Source organism: Palaemon carinicauda, chromosome 35 (genome assembly GCF_036898095.1).
Source record: "Palaemon carinicauda isolate YSFRI2023 chromosome 35, ASM3689809v2, whole genome shotgun sequence".
Classification (NCBI taxonomy): domain Eukaryota; kingdom Metazoa; phylum Arthropoda; class Malacostraca; order Decapoda; family Palaemonidae; genus Palaemon; species Palaemon carinicauda.
The window spans coordinates 19,558,486-19,573,321 of NC_090759.1; the positions used below are offsets into that span (position 1 = coordinate 19,558,486).

A 14,836-nucleotide genomic window follows, 5' to 3' on the forward strand; every position below is an offset into this window, starting at 1 on the left:
TATATAGTATGAAAAGTAATGGGCCAAGAACACTACCCTGTGGAACACCGGATATCACATTCCTATACTCACTATGGTGCCCATCAACAACTACTCTTTGAGATCTACTACTTAAAAAATCAATAATAATGCTAAGAAACGACCCACCCACTCCCAACTGTTTCAGTTTGAAAACAAGGGCCTCATGATTAACACGGTCAAAGGCAGCACTAAAATCAAGGCCAATCATACGAACTTCACGACCACAATCAAGGGATTTCTGTACTGCATTGGAGATTGTAAGAAGGGCATCACATGCTCCAAGGCCTTTACGAAAACCAAATTGCAAACTAGGGAATAGATGATTACCTTCAGCAAACCTATTAAGACGTTTTGCCAGAAGACGTTCAAAAACTTTAGATAATATGGGAGTTATGGAAATTGGGCGGTAATCAGTGGGACTTGAGCTACCACAAACACATTTACATAGAGGAGTAACATTACCAATTCTCCAACAAGTGCTAAAAGCTCCTCTTCTTGCTAACTTGCGCAAAATAACAGATAACTTTGGAGCTAAGAAATCTGCTGTCTTTATAAAAAACAAAGGAAAAATACCATTTGGGTCTACACCTCCATAAGCATCAAGGTCCATCAACAGAGCTTTAATCTCACGAGATCGAAAAGCTAAACTAGTTAGTTTAGCCTCAGGAAAACAGGAATAAGGAAGTTCAAGTTTTTCATTACTCTGTTTACTGTCAAAAACATCAGCCAAAAGGGATGCCTTTTCCTTTGGACAGTGAGTGACTGAGCCATCTGGTTTAAGTAAAGGAGGAACTGCTGCATCTACACCAAAGAGTGCAGATTTAAGGGTAGACCACCATTTATGTTCCTGAGTTGTACCAGAGAGGGTTTCTTTTATGATTAAATTGTACTCCTTTTCAGTTGAGGCATAAACTCTCTGAGCAAAAGCTCGAAGCTGAGTATAGTTGTTCCAGGTCAAATCTGATATGTTACCCTTCCAAAGGTGATAGGCCTCCTGCTTCTCCAAATAAGCACGTCTACAATCATCATTGAACCACGGTTTGTCCTTCATTCGGTACCTTAGCACACGAGAAGGGATACGCCTATCAATTATGTTGACTAGATTCTCATTCAAAGAGACAACAGGATCTACACTATTATATAATTGTGACCAATTCAAGCACAAAAGATCATGCAAAATCCCATTCCAGTCTGCTTGGGATTTCATATAAATTTTACAGGAATATGATATATCAGGGACAGGCTGCTCAGTCTTCACTAATAATGAAATCAAGGCATGATCAGAAGTCCCAACTGGAAAATCAACCTTACTAGTTATAACGCCAGGGGAGTCAGTGTATACGAGGTCCAAGCAATTACCAGACCTGTGAGTAGCTTCATTTATGATTTGCTCACAGCCTGATTCAGAGGCAAAGTCTAAAGCTCTTAAGCCATGGCGATCGGTAGGAGAGATAGAACTTAACCACTCCCTATGGTGAGCATTAAAATCACCAACAAAGACAAAAGAAGCCTTTCTATCATCTTCTTGTATCTTAGCCATAATGGTAAGAAGACAATCGAAGATAGAATCATCCATGTCTGGATTCCGGTAGATCGAACACAAATAAAAGTTGTTATGCCTGCCACAAACTTTTATTACCTGAATCTCATGACATCCACATTGATAGCAGGACTTATGAGAAGCAGGGTACTCGGTCCTAATACACACCGCCATTCCCCTGGCCCTAGGAATGGCATCACGTTTCAGCATTATTGGCTTCTTAAAACCAGTTATAAGGAGCTCAGATGAGTGCCTCATATTAGAAACCAAAGTTTCTGAGCACAAAAGAATATCATACTGTCTGGACGCAACTGTAATAATAATAATAATAACAATAATATCTATCTATAATATATATATGTGCATATATATATATATATATATATATATATATATATATATATATATATATATATATATATATATATATATATATATATATATATATATATATATATAAATATATATATATATATATATATATATATATATATACATATAAATATATATAATATATATAAATGTATATATATGTGTATATATATGTATATATATATATATATATATATATATATATATATATATATATATATATATATATATATATATATATTATAGATAGATATTACTGTAGGCGTTGCTCCCTAATGTTACTGTTCATAGAATATGCTATTTCTATTGTTCTTTTTTTCTCTTGCAGTTTGTTTACTTCCTTATTTCTTTTAATGACAGGTCTATTTTTCCCTGTTGGAGCCCTTGGGCTTATAGCATCCTGCTTTTCCAGCTAGGGTTGTAGCTTGGCTAATAATAATAATAATAATAATAATAATAATAATAATAATAATAATAATAATAATAATAATAATAATAATGAAAATTAATTTTCCATCTTATATCAGTTTTGGATTTCATGAATTTCGAACCACTGGAAATGCCCTAAACAAATTTCATGAACCACACTCCTCATAACACGAGCCAAATGGCATTTAAGCCATGTTGGACCTCACTCCTCATAACACGAGCCAAATGGCATTTAAGCCATGTTGGACCTCACTCCTCATAACACGAGCCAAATAGCATTTAAGCCATGTTGGACCTCACACCTCAAGTTGGTGTATATTGAAGTTTATGGCAGTTAGCCTGCCAACATGAGGGCTACTGCTTTTTATAGCACTAGTATAGTCTTAGAGACAAGTTTTGAAGTATCATAGGCATAGTGCAATCAACTAAATCACTCTTTCCCACACATAAATGTCTTTCTTCGTCTTTTGGGGAAGAAGATACAACAACAACAACAATAATAATAATAATAATAATAATAATAATAATAATAATATAGTTGGATTGATCAAAACAAGAGAAAAATAAAGTCTAATAGTAACAAATGGAAAAAGTTGACTCAAGCGACCGATCCTGCAATACAGCTAGACTAATCAGGTCCAAAAGAAGGAAAACGAAATGTAAACATGTTCAATTCTAACCCTTGACATATACTGTATAATGGTTATTACATGTTGTTGATTCATTACAACTAACTTAGACACTTATCCATCGGAGATTTATCAATTGCAAATAGAAGGGAACGATTAATAGGTGTAGTTTAAAGAATGACAATAACAAACTTAATCTAACATATTATTCGTCCCAATGTTGTTCGTTTGAAATCTTCCAATTTTGTTTTGGGAAATTCAACACGTTTTTTCTAAAAGTGTAAGTTCCTTCATTCGTTTTAGATTTCCCCCAACACATGGTTGGATCACAGACTCTTGCATAGTTTAAAGGAAAAAAAAAACACTCATTCTACACCATGAAGACTTCCGCTTATAGAGTTTCGCTATTGAGTTAGGACGTGTTGTGTTGAGTCATGTTTTAGCTTTGTTTCTGGCCTAGAATATCGTTGAAAAGATATTGGTTAGTGTTTTGGCGAAACATAAGTGATAAGAAACAGTACACCATGTCTGCTTCTAACTATATTTGCTTCAAATGTAATGAAACGGATGGAGATCGGGAAAAAAATGGATAGCATGTGAATGCAAAAGACTCTACCATAAGAGATGTGTGCATATAGTGACAACCATCAGTGATATTGACCGGAATACCCTATATTGGTTATGCCCTCACTGCGTACGTGATGTCAGACAAAACAATTTAGTAATATCAAAATTAAAGGAAGATGCTCACATGAGAAATGTGGCCCTGAACGAACAAGATCCGAAAATAGATGACTAGGAAAACAAACTTGCAGACCTTGGCGCAGACTCGGCAAATTCAACCCAGATTACCCACCTCACTGAGAAAGTCAACATTCTTGCCATGAATATGGAATCAATTAAAGCAACACTTCAAACATTGATAGACCCAAAACAGGAGAAACCGACATTTGCTGACAAAGTTAAGGAAAAAATCTGTTGATAATTAAATCAATAAATACAACTAAAATTACTGAGAGAAAACGTGAGGTTGAGCAAGCACTTAAAGACATTCATATACCTAACACCAGGTCAACTACGAATGGAAATAATGTTGTAAACTTTGCAAACAATATGATCAGAGAAGAGGAGGCAAACAAAATTCAGACATTGGTGACTGACACTGGAACGAAAAAAATCGGAAAACTAAAACCCAAAATAATGATATGCAATGTATACAATGATGAAGATGATGTAGTAAATGCTTTGATTCAAAGAAATCGCTGCCTGGACCAAATGCAAAATATAATAGATAAGATAAGTGTAGTCCTGAAGAAACACGCCTGGGGGGGGGGGAGACCACCCACCATGTGCTGAAATGTGATCCTGAAGTTCGGAGGGCTATTCATGATAATGGAGACTAAGTTTCGTTACAATGGGGTATCTATAACATACGTGATATGTACCACGTGATCACCTGCTACCACTGTCAGAGGTATGGACATTTTGAAAAAGATTGCAAGTCTAAGAATGAAGATAAAGTCTGTGGGAAATGTTCAGGGAGTCACTCCACCAGAGAGTGTAATTCGGAAGTGTCAAATTGTATAAACTGCACAAAGTTAAACAGACCAAGTGACCATACAGTAAATTTTAGAAACTGCAATGCTTTTGACTTGGAATTGAAAAGACAAGCGGAAAATACTGATCATGACTACTAGGGATGTCTTAAACTGTGGCCATGTAAATATACAATTTGTAGGTAATAAGACTGTTCAAATTCGAGATTTGATAAACGAGAAATATTTAGATATACTAGCATTATCTGAAACATGGCTAAATAACTTTGACAAGGCAAACATCACTGAAATGACGCCCCCCCCCCCCCCACACATGCCTTCTTTCACATACCGAGAGAAGGTAGGTCTGGTGGGGGTGTCGGACTCTTTATTCATAAAAGTTACTCAAATATCAAAACGTTGAAAAGAATTAGTGTAACAAGTTTTGAATATACATATGGAAATAAAATTTACACCAAAAAATAGAAGAATATCCTTTGTAACAATCTATAAAACTCCTAAAACAAACTCTAGTATCTTTTTTGAAGAAATCGGTGCTCTCATTGAGATGATTATCATGGAAAAAACGAATGAGTTATCTGTGGAGACATCAATTTTTGGATGGATGAAGCATCAAATCCTGACGCCTTGGCATTTAGTGAGTTAGTAGAATCATATCGACTAATGAATAATGTCGACTGCACAACTACTTTAACTGGACATACGCTAGACTTAATTATAAGTGATGACATGAATAATATTGTATCTGATATAAAAGTCGAAGAGAAATGTACTATCTCCCCGGTACTCAGACTTATTACGTTTAGTCTACCTCTACACAAACATGCATTAGTAAAGAAAATAAACTTTAATAAATCAAATTTTTCTCCTACCGTATTTATTGAAGAAGTTACAAAGAAAATAAATGATGCCATCAACATTCCCTGTGATCATGATGACCAACGTCTGTTAGGAGCCAAGTGTGCTAACTGTCTTATAACCACTAACAATAAAGTGAGTAAAAGTGAATATGACACCATGTGCCCACCGATGGAAAAGACTATAACCGTAAAAGACCAATCTCCTTGGTTTGATGGAGAGACTTTGGTAAAAAAGATGGAAAAAAAGATGTAAAGAAAGAAAGTGGAATAGGTTAAAAACTGAAAGTACTTGGGTAGAATACAAAACTGCTGCGTGTCAATATAACTACCTACTAAGAAGGGAAAAAAGGGAATACTATAAGAGAAAGATCCTCGAAGCAGCAAAAGACATAAATAAGTTATATCGTCTCATGAATGGTATAATGGGAAATGTAAAAGAAAAGAAGCTACCTGATGGATACAGTGACTAGGAACTAGCAAATAATTTTCTAGTATTCTTTAAAAACAAAATTGGAAGCATAACCAGATCATATGTAAATACTCAACATCAGATTAATGATACACCAGGCACACAGACAAAATTAATACGATTTAACAACATAACACAAGATGACATCACCAGAATTATCAAGAGAGCAAAGAAAACAAACTGTGCGATCGATCCTATGCCATTATCTGAAGTAATTGGAGAGAGAAACTTTTCTAGTCTAGCCAAAATAATAATGAGAATAGCAAATGCAAGCATTGATGAATGTAAGTTTCCTAAATCTGAGAAAATGGTTATAGTCACACCAGTTCTGAAAAATGCACTGGACTACCAGGAATTAAGCTCATATAGACCTATTTCAAATGTATCCTTTGTCTCAAAAGTGCTTGAATATGTAATTCTTGAACAACTAGTCAGCCACTTAGAAGTAATAGAAGCTTTGCCTGACAATCAATCTGCCTACAGAAAACTGTACTCTACGGAGGCAGCCATCTGCGCTGTTGTAAATGATATGCTAGAAATGACGGATGAAAATAAATGTGGTATTTTAATATTGCTCGATCTCGGTGCTGCTTTTGATACAGTTGTGCATGAACTGCTACTAAATGATCTACGGTCCATCGGCGTTTAAGATCAAGCTTTCGAATACCTAAAAGACTACTTGGTTGGTAGAAATTACTGTGTACAAATTAGAAACTCTTATTCATCATATGAACCCTTAAACAGAGGGGTACCCCAGGGGAGTGTACTTGGCCCAATCTTATTCTGCATCTATACTGTTAGTCTATCGAAAATGCTACAAAGGCATGGCGTGAAGTTTAAACTATTTGCAGATGACACACAATTTTACTTCTCCATAAATGATATACATGACACTACTGAAACTCTAAACCGAATCCTTGATAGTGTTAGAGAGTGGATGACATTTAAACAACTAAAATTAAATGAGAACAAAACTGAATTCATGGTGGTGGCCAAGAGAAACTGTGAGAAACTTAGGTGATATTCAAATGAACATAAATAATGACTGGTGTCGATATCTAGTAAAGTTCGAGATCTAGGTGTATTTCTTGACTGTAACCTGTCTCTAAATGCCCAAATAAATAATGTAATAAAAAGTGCTGGTTATCATCTAAGAAATATTGCGTTTATAAAAAAAAAAAAAGTCCCTGGACGAAAATTTTTTTAAGAAACTTTTCATAAACTGTGTTATTACCAGGACTGACTACTGCAACTCCATCTACTACAATTTACCATAAGTCCAACTTAAGAAATTACAAAACATAATAAACAGAGGAGCAATACTGATAAACTCCACCTAAAGAAAGGATCACCCCTATACTAATTGATTTACACTGGCTGCCGATTAAAGAGAGAATTGAATTTAAAATACGTACAAAAACCCACCAAGTTATCAGAACTGGTCGTCCAAAATACTTAAGAGAATTGCTACATATTGCGCAGCCAACAAATCGTGTTGACACGAGGATAGTTACAGATGGCTTCAAACTGTTGGAACCTACTATCGTTTCCAGAGGCCGCGTAATAATGTTTTTCCCAAATATCTAACAAACCGGCTTATGAATTTCCATGAAACTACAGCAATGAATGTTTCAAACATTGGCCTAATTTTTGGTTGTACGATGAATTGACAGATGTGCTTAATTAACCCGTTTACTCTTAGAAAAAAAGAGGAACTTCTTCCCTTCCTTCAGAGCGTTTCGAAGAAGTGTTACTTAATCATGTAACTGTGACGCAGAGGTTCCCCCAACCCTCCTTCGGTGTTTACACCTATGGCTATCCTACTAACCCCCCCCCCCTTTTTTTTTTCCTTCTTGCCTTCTTTCCTTCATTTCCATTAGGCTACCGAGTAAATCCCTGTTAGGAAAGACTGTGTACTGCACATATAAAATGAGCCGGAAGAGCAATAAAATGTTCTATGGTGGTAGATAATGATTAGATGATTAACACAAATTATCAAACATAATAGAAGAGGTTTAAAACAGGGGTGTGGAATCGCACTGAAAAATATTCTACTCGGACTTCTACAAATTTTAGATTTGCGACTAAAAAAATACAATAAAATAAAAAAAAAAATAAAAACATTAGTAGAAATAGAAAACATTTATTTTCCTTGAGAGTGATGATGAGTAAAATGTATAAGTGTCCATTGCTTGTTTTTTTTTTTTATCTCATAAATCTATGGTTTCCAGCAATTGGTGATAACATTATTTTGGAAAAGCAAACCTAATGAATACTTTGATACGAGTATATCAGCTTGGCATGTAGACAATGTCAATGGATTTCTCAAAGTAAGGTTGATTGGTTCATTAATTGAAGTCTGGTATAATTCCAGTGACAAAGTCCTATTGATATTTGTCACATACCTTTTAAGTAACAAAAATAGGTACTGGTACTTATAACGTAAATAAATATATAAAACTATGGGTTGAAATATAATAAATCTTATGTATGTATGAAAACACACACACACACACACACACACACACACACACACACACACACACACACACACACATATATATATATATATATATATATATATATATATATATATATATATATATATATATATATATATATATATATATGATTTCAAAATTTAGCAAATGGCCGATGTCAATGCCCTTGTGCGGAGTGTAGGGTTAGCATGGCTTCTTTCGTCTCCTGTCATAAGTCTCATTCTTGATCTTCAATGTAAGTGAGTGGGTAAGATATAAAACGTTGGTCTTGTGTTTAGGTAAAGTCTGAAGTCACGAATCACATTACCAGGTATGCTGAACTTTTACTGACAAAGAATTTCGTATTGCTTGGGGTAGGTCATATGACAATTATCTATGGAGTTAAACAGGTGTTTAACAATTCGGGGGATGGCAGGTACAGGGGAAGAAACGTTATAACAACGTCACTGAGGGACGTCATCGCTTTTGCGAATGTGTGGGTGGCTAAGACTGGCTTTAGCCTCATTTTCTTAAGTAACAAAGTTAATGAAACGTATTTGGCAATGCACAGTATTTCCCAAAATTAGGCCATTGTATGAAGCGCTCTCTGCTTTGATATCATGGAAATCTATCAGTTATTTTAGGAGTTATTAAAAAAAAAAAAAAAAAAAAAAAAACACTATTACGCGGCCTCTGGAAACGATAGTAGATTTATGTCTACTTAAGGCTCCAGAGCCTTTAAATATGCGGCTCCGAGACCATATAATAAGCTCCCACGAAACATTCGAATGATTGAAGACTTAAGACTTTCAAGAGGAAACTGAAGACTTTCTTATTTCATGAGTCTTTTGACAGTGACGATTTAACAGTAAATGAACAATATGTGACTTGAAAAGATAAATACTGTGAACGAACAAAGTAAAACGACAGTGGAGGTCCTGTAGAGAGTGGGGTTCCCCTGCTGTATGGGACCAGAAAAGCAGCCATCAAAGTAACGTAGGTAAAATCCTGTTTTATAAATTATCCTTCCTGGTCGTCCACTTACAAAAATCAATGAAGCTACACTAATCAATTTGATTGGTTCATCAAAACTTACCTTTACTTTACTTCCCTTCTTCAAGCAAACCTAACTTTGGTGTCAGTTTTCTCAACCTTTCTCGTATCCCAAGAGCATAATTTGTCTCCGTTGCAGAAATAACGAGTCAAATGAATTATTTATAAATAATTCTGAAAACAAAAACTGCTCTGCCCGGTTTGGGATTCTTGGAAAATCTTTAGAATATCCCATGTCATGCACCACAGTCACAACTAAATAACTTAAATCCTCTGCAATATTATAATTATTATTATTATTATTGGCAGTAGTAGTAAAGCTACAACCCTAGTTGGGATAGCAGGATGCCATAAGACCAAGGAAAAATAGCCCGGTGAGGAAAGGAAATAAGGAAATAAATCAACTATACTAAGAGCAATAAACAATTAAAATAAAATATTTTAAGAACAATAACAACATATATAAACTATAAAAAAGGACTTATGTCAACCTGTTCAAGTTGTGAAAACAGATAGGTTGTCGTCATGTGCCTAAATATCTCTCAACATAAGCACTTGAACGTTTGCACAGGTGGACTTTGTAAATCATATACATTCCTTCATCAGAATTCCATCTTAATGCCTTTGATCAAAGGCACTGGAGAGGGGTCATTGGGTAACTGACTCCTTGGCGTAGGAATAACGGTTTGGAAGATCATAATTCCATCTTTATTGAAGCTTATGTCTAATGATGAATGCCCGAGTTTTCCATTTACGTGGATCATTGAGGAATAAAAACTATGGCACACAAACGATCTGAGGTTGGTCTAACTTCAAGCAAGCAGCAAACGAAAACTGAGTATTTGTAGGGCTAGTGACACGTGGATTACAGAAAAGAGTAACGTCACAATTTTGGTAGCCGTGAATCCATCCTCAGCATCTCTTAGGGCCCGGCCAGACCAAGCGCGGCTAGCGGCGAGGTTAGCGGCAAGAGGTTCCAGCTGGTAATTGAAACCTAAAGTATCTTATATAGGTGGCCAGATAGGAGACGCGGGAAGCCTCAAGCCACCAGACTATGTTTCATGTTTTAATAAATCGCGGCGGCTTGAGCGTCTTCACCCAAGATTACGCCATTTTTCATCAGTTCCTGAAGGGGTACGCGTTCAATTGTTCGTTTCCAGCCATTACTAATCAACAATTTATTGGGAGGTGTTTCGGAGAGCAAAAATGCATTAAATAAATGGAAGTTATGGCAATCAACTGCAAATGGATGGTAATAAAATAGTGGGTAGGCCTACGCTTTTTTGTGCTTTGCAACCTATTTAATCACCATTTAGTTTTATATATATATATATATATATATATATATATATATATATATATATATATATATATATATATATATATATATATATATATATAAAAGATAGAGAAAATTTCAAATGTGAAAAGAATCGTATATACATTTAAACAATATATCTTATGCAAATGCTAGTTAATTCTGGAATGAAAGGGACAATGGTTTTTCGTGAACTTTATCATATCTAAAGCAATTATAATAACTGGTAAAAAAAGAGATTGAGGTTGTCTATAGTTCGACGTTTTTTTTTTTTTTTTTTTTTTGAGTCTGAATCCAGGAAGGATGTTCCCATCAAAGAATCTAAAGACTTGTGAAATATGCAGATATTCATTAAATCTGTCGCCGTACAAACGAGACTGGCAACATTCATTTCAAAATTAACTTATTTTCCCTTCTCTGTTTATTAAAATCGTTTATCCAGACTCTTGTGTAATTTATAGTTCAGATTAAAATAACGATTTTCAATCGGAAGTAATTTCCTACTCAAACACCATCGTCATGTTTACGAGGAAGGCTATCAGCTGGGAGTGAGGAGCAAGAGAGGTGTGGCGGTTCCGGTGTGGCCACCCAACATTTGGTTGCTGGCTTGCCGCCGAGTCAAGCCACTAACCTCGCCGCTCAACGCGCTTGGTCTCGCCTATTGACTGACGCAAAGGTCCTCAGCCGTAAATTGGCTTTATTATAGGTCTTAAAGACCAGAGCTGGGTCCTGTGATGACATTCAGCGTCCAAGTACAATGGGCGGATAATCTTCTAGTTACACTGAAGTAAAACTTAGAAGAGGTTGGACAGACGAAGTAGAAAGATATGAAACAACTTAACAAGTGCATCTATGGCTTGAAGGACCCTTAAGCAATACTTGTAACAGAATACGCTTCGTGGGGCGTGTTGACTACATGTCACAACCCCCCCCCCCCCCCCACACACACACAACAACACCCCACCCCCGCCCAACACACAACACCAACAATGATATACTCAAAGTGTAAAGAAAGAAGTCAGTTGGCGCGCAGATTAAAATTTAAAGGTCACGGTCAGTGACGTCAGTCTAGCCATCCCAAAGGTTGCATTTGGTTGTATTCAGTATCCGGTAAACAATATTCAGGGACTGAGTCCAAGAGTTAAAGATCTACTTATTATATTTGTCTCCCAGGGATATTGTTTTATTATCATTATTATGAAATGCTTTGTTGAAATGCTTAAGACGTCTTATCCCAACGTAGTAAATTTCAAATACAGTCTGAAAGAATGTTTACCAAGGAAAGAAGTAGCCCCGAAAGTGAAAAGTGTAATAGTAATACAGGCAATGAAAATCAAGACTGCTTAGCTCATATATTATTGGTCAAGTGTTCATGTACACAGGGCAACAAAACAAATAAAGTACGATGAATTGCCTTGGAAATTTGTCTTACTAGTCTCATTTTAAGATAAGTTGGATTTAATCAAGAATTATGGACAGGTGATGAAATTCTTGACGTAATTTACTGAAACATGCAGAGAATGAAACGCCTCCAAGTATACCCAGTAAAAGGGAAGGGGGGGGGGAATCATTGAATAAGAACTCTCTATGACCAGATGAAACATGCTAGAGTGGCCTTACTTTTTTATATTATATTTCTTTGCAAAAAATGTCTAATCTAAAGAATTAGGCATTTGAAAATAAAAATGAAAAATCAATAAAAAATCAAGAGATTACAGAAGTATAAATCGGAAATATATGAAAATTGTAAAATAGTGTAAAAAAATTGATGAAACTGAAAATAAGATCTAATATATAAATGAAAATTGTGATAAAAAACGTCGTAAATAAATTAAGAAATAATTTACGAAACTGCCAATCATATCCTATCAAATTTATACTTCTATACAAGTAATGAACTGAAATGATTTTACTTCATGGGTAATTTTGTATTGTATTACAGGCTGAGATTTCGAACAGAAAATATGTTTTCCTATAGTAATTAATGAGAATTAACCGAATTTGATGTTCATTTCAATCGGAAAAAAAAACAGATCAACCAATTTGGCTAACTTTGAGTTGCACGGTGTCACTTCTCTTACGAATGTACTGCGAACGATAACATTAGCAACGTTACCAATAATACACGGTGTTACCAACGTTGACGTATAGTACACAGAGTTACCAACGGCACGTTGAAATTACTAACCACAGTAAAGATAGATATTTCCAAACGTATTTTAAATAATTTCTCCATATAAGTTTTACTCAATATATAAAAAGTACAAAAAGGGCACAGAACCTAAGAAACCCACCTAACCTAGCCTGGTAGTATGACAGGTCACAAAATTACATTTGATCTACATCGGACGTTGGCAGCACTGGTTATTGTATTTTTTCATGACACAATCTTTGCAACGGTGCCTCCAAAGTTTATCCAGATTTACTGTTTTGTATTTTCCTCCGGTTATTATAATTTCAAGAAGGTAATGTATAGAGAAGAAAAGGCTTGTTTTACCTTTATATATCGATTCCCCAGTATGTTTTCCCCACCCAAAACCCCGAGTTCCCACTGGGGGTCCCCCATTATCGGAGGATTTAGATGTATATATATTTCTGAAACTATTCATTTGCGACGGGAACGGGTGTCATTTTCGAAGAGAGCGTAATTTTTTTCTATAAGAAAAAGTAGTTGTTTTCCTAGGTTACATTAGCCACCCGTTGAGATACTACCGCTAGAGAGTTATGGGGTCTTTTGACTGGCCAGACAGTACTATATTGGATCCTTCTCTCTGGTTACGGTTCATTTTCCCTTTGCCTACATACACTCTGAATAGTCTGGCATATTCTTTACATATTCTCCTCTATCCTCATACACCTGACAACACAGATTACCAAACAATTATTCATCACCCAAGGGGTTACTGCACTGTACTTGTTCAGTGCCACTTTCCTCTTGGTAAGGGTAGAAGAGACTCTTTAACTATGGTAAGCAGCTCTTCTAGGAGAAGGACACTCCAAAATCAAACCACTGTTCTCTAGTCTTGGGTAGTGCCATAGCCTCTGTACCATGGCCTTTCACCGTCTAGGGTTAGAGTTCTCTTGCTTGAGGGTACACTCGAGCACACACTCCTATCTTATTTCTCTTCCTCTTGTTTTGTTAAAGTTTTTCTAGTTTATATAGGAGATATTTATTGTTGTTACTCTTCTTAGAATATTTTATTTTCCTTTTTTCCTTTCCGCACTGAGCTATTTTCCCTGTTGGAGCCCCTGGGCTTATAGCATACTGCTTTTCCAACTAGGGTTGTAGCTTAGTAAGTAATAATAATAATAATAATAATAATAATAATAATAATAATAATACACTACAATGAAACCCAAATCAGAAAATAACGTAATTAGCAATTGGTAGAGTGAATAAACAGAAGTAAATACGCAAGGGTTCCTTTGAGGCAAAGGCTTTGATGACGTCATGCGCAAAAGTCGCTTATATCGTACTGCTACCCGGCCGACCTTATGTATGTAGTTACAGTACATCATTTACATGCTTTCTGACTGACCTTATATATCTTTAGACCGTGGAGTAAGTGATTATGCCCGAAGGAGTTTCTTTTGGGCAGCTTGTGGTTGGAGTCAGTAGGATTAATGACCGGGAACCCGCAGTCGATAGAGGTAGATCCTGAAGAAATTTTGCAACGGAACTTATGGTAAGAACGAAGTATCTGGTCAAACCAACTATCACACTCTTCACAGTGAGTAAAAGGATGATACTGCTCTCACGGTCACTGAAGTGAAGTTACTCACAGGACTCAGTGTCGGGCTGTCGGCTTCTTTGTTTATCTATGCATTGCTTGCCAGCCCAAAGTATCGTACGGCTCACTCGTTAGGCACTGTCTTTACTTCTCAAGGAAAACGAATCAAAAATATATTATACCATTTATATATATATATATATATATATATATATATATATATATATATATATATATATATATATATATATATATGTGTGTGTGTGTGTGTGTGTGTGTGTGTGTGTGTGTGTGTGTGTGTGTGTGTATAGCCTACATTACGCGCATATATATATATATATATATATATATATATATATATATATATATATATATATA

General features: G+C 35.5%; 1 protein-coding gene across 5 annotated transcripts in view; it reads right to left on the reverse strand.

The window, feature by feature from the left end:
• Nucleotides 1-14,524, reverse strand: part of LOC137627651 (obscurin-like) — a 253,347-nt gene extending 238,823 nt beyond the window's left edge. For all 5 annotated transcript variants that reach the window (XM_068358801.1, XM_068358802.1, XM_068358799.1 and 2 more), the window contains exon 1: nt 14,267-14,524. The gene's annotated coding sequence lies outside the window, so the exon portion shown is untranslated. The remainder of the gene's footprint in view (nt 1-14,266) is intronic.
• Nucleotides 14,525-14,836: the final 312 nt, after the last annotated feature.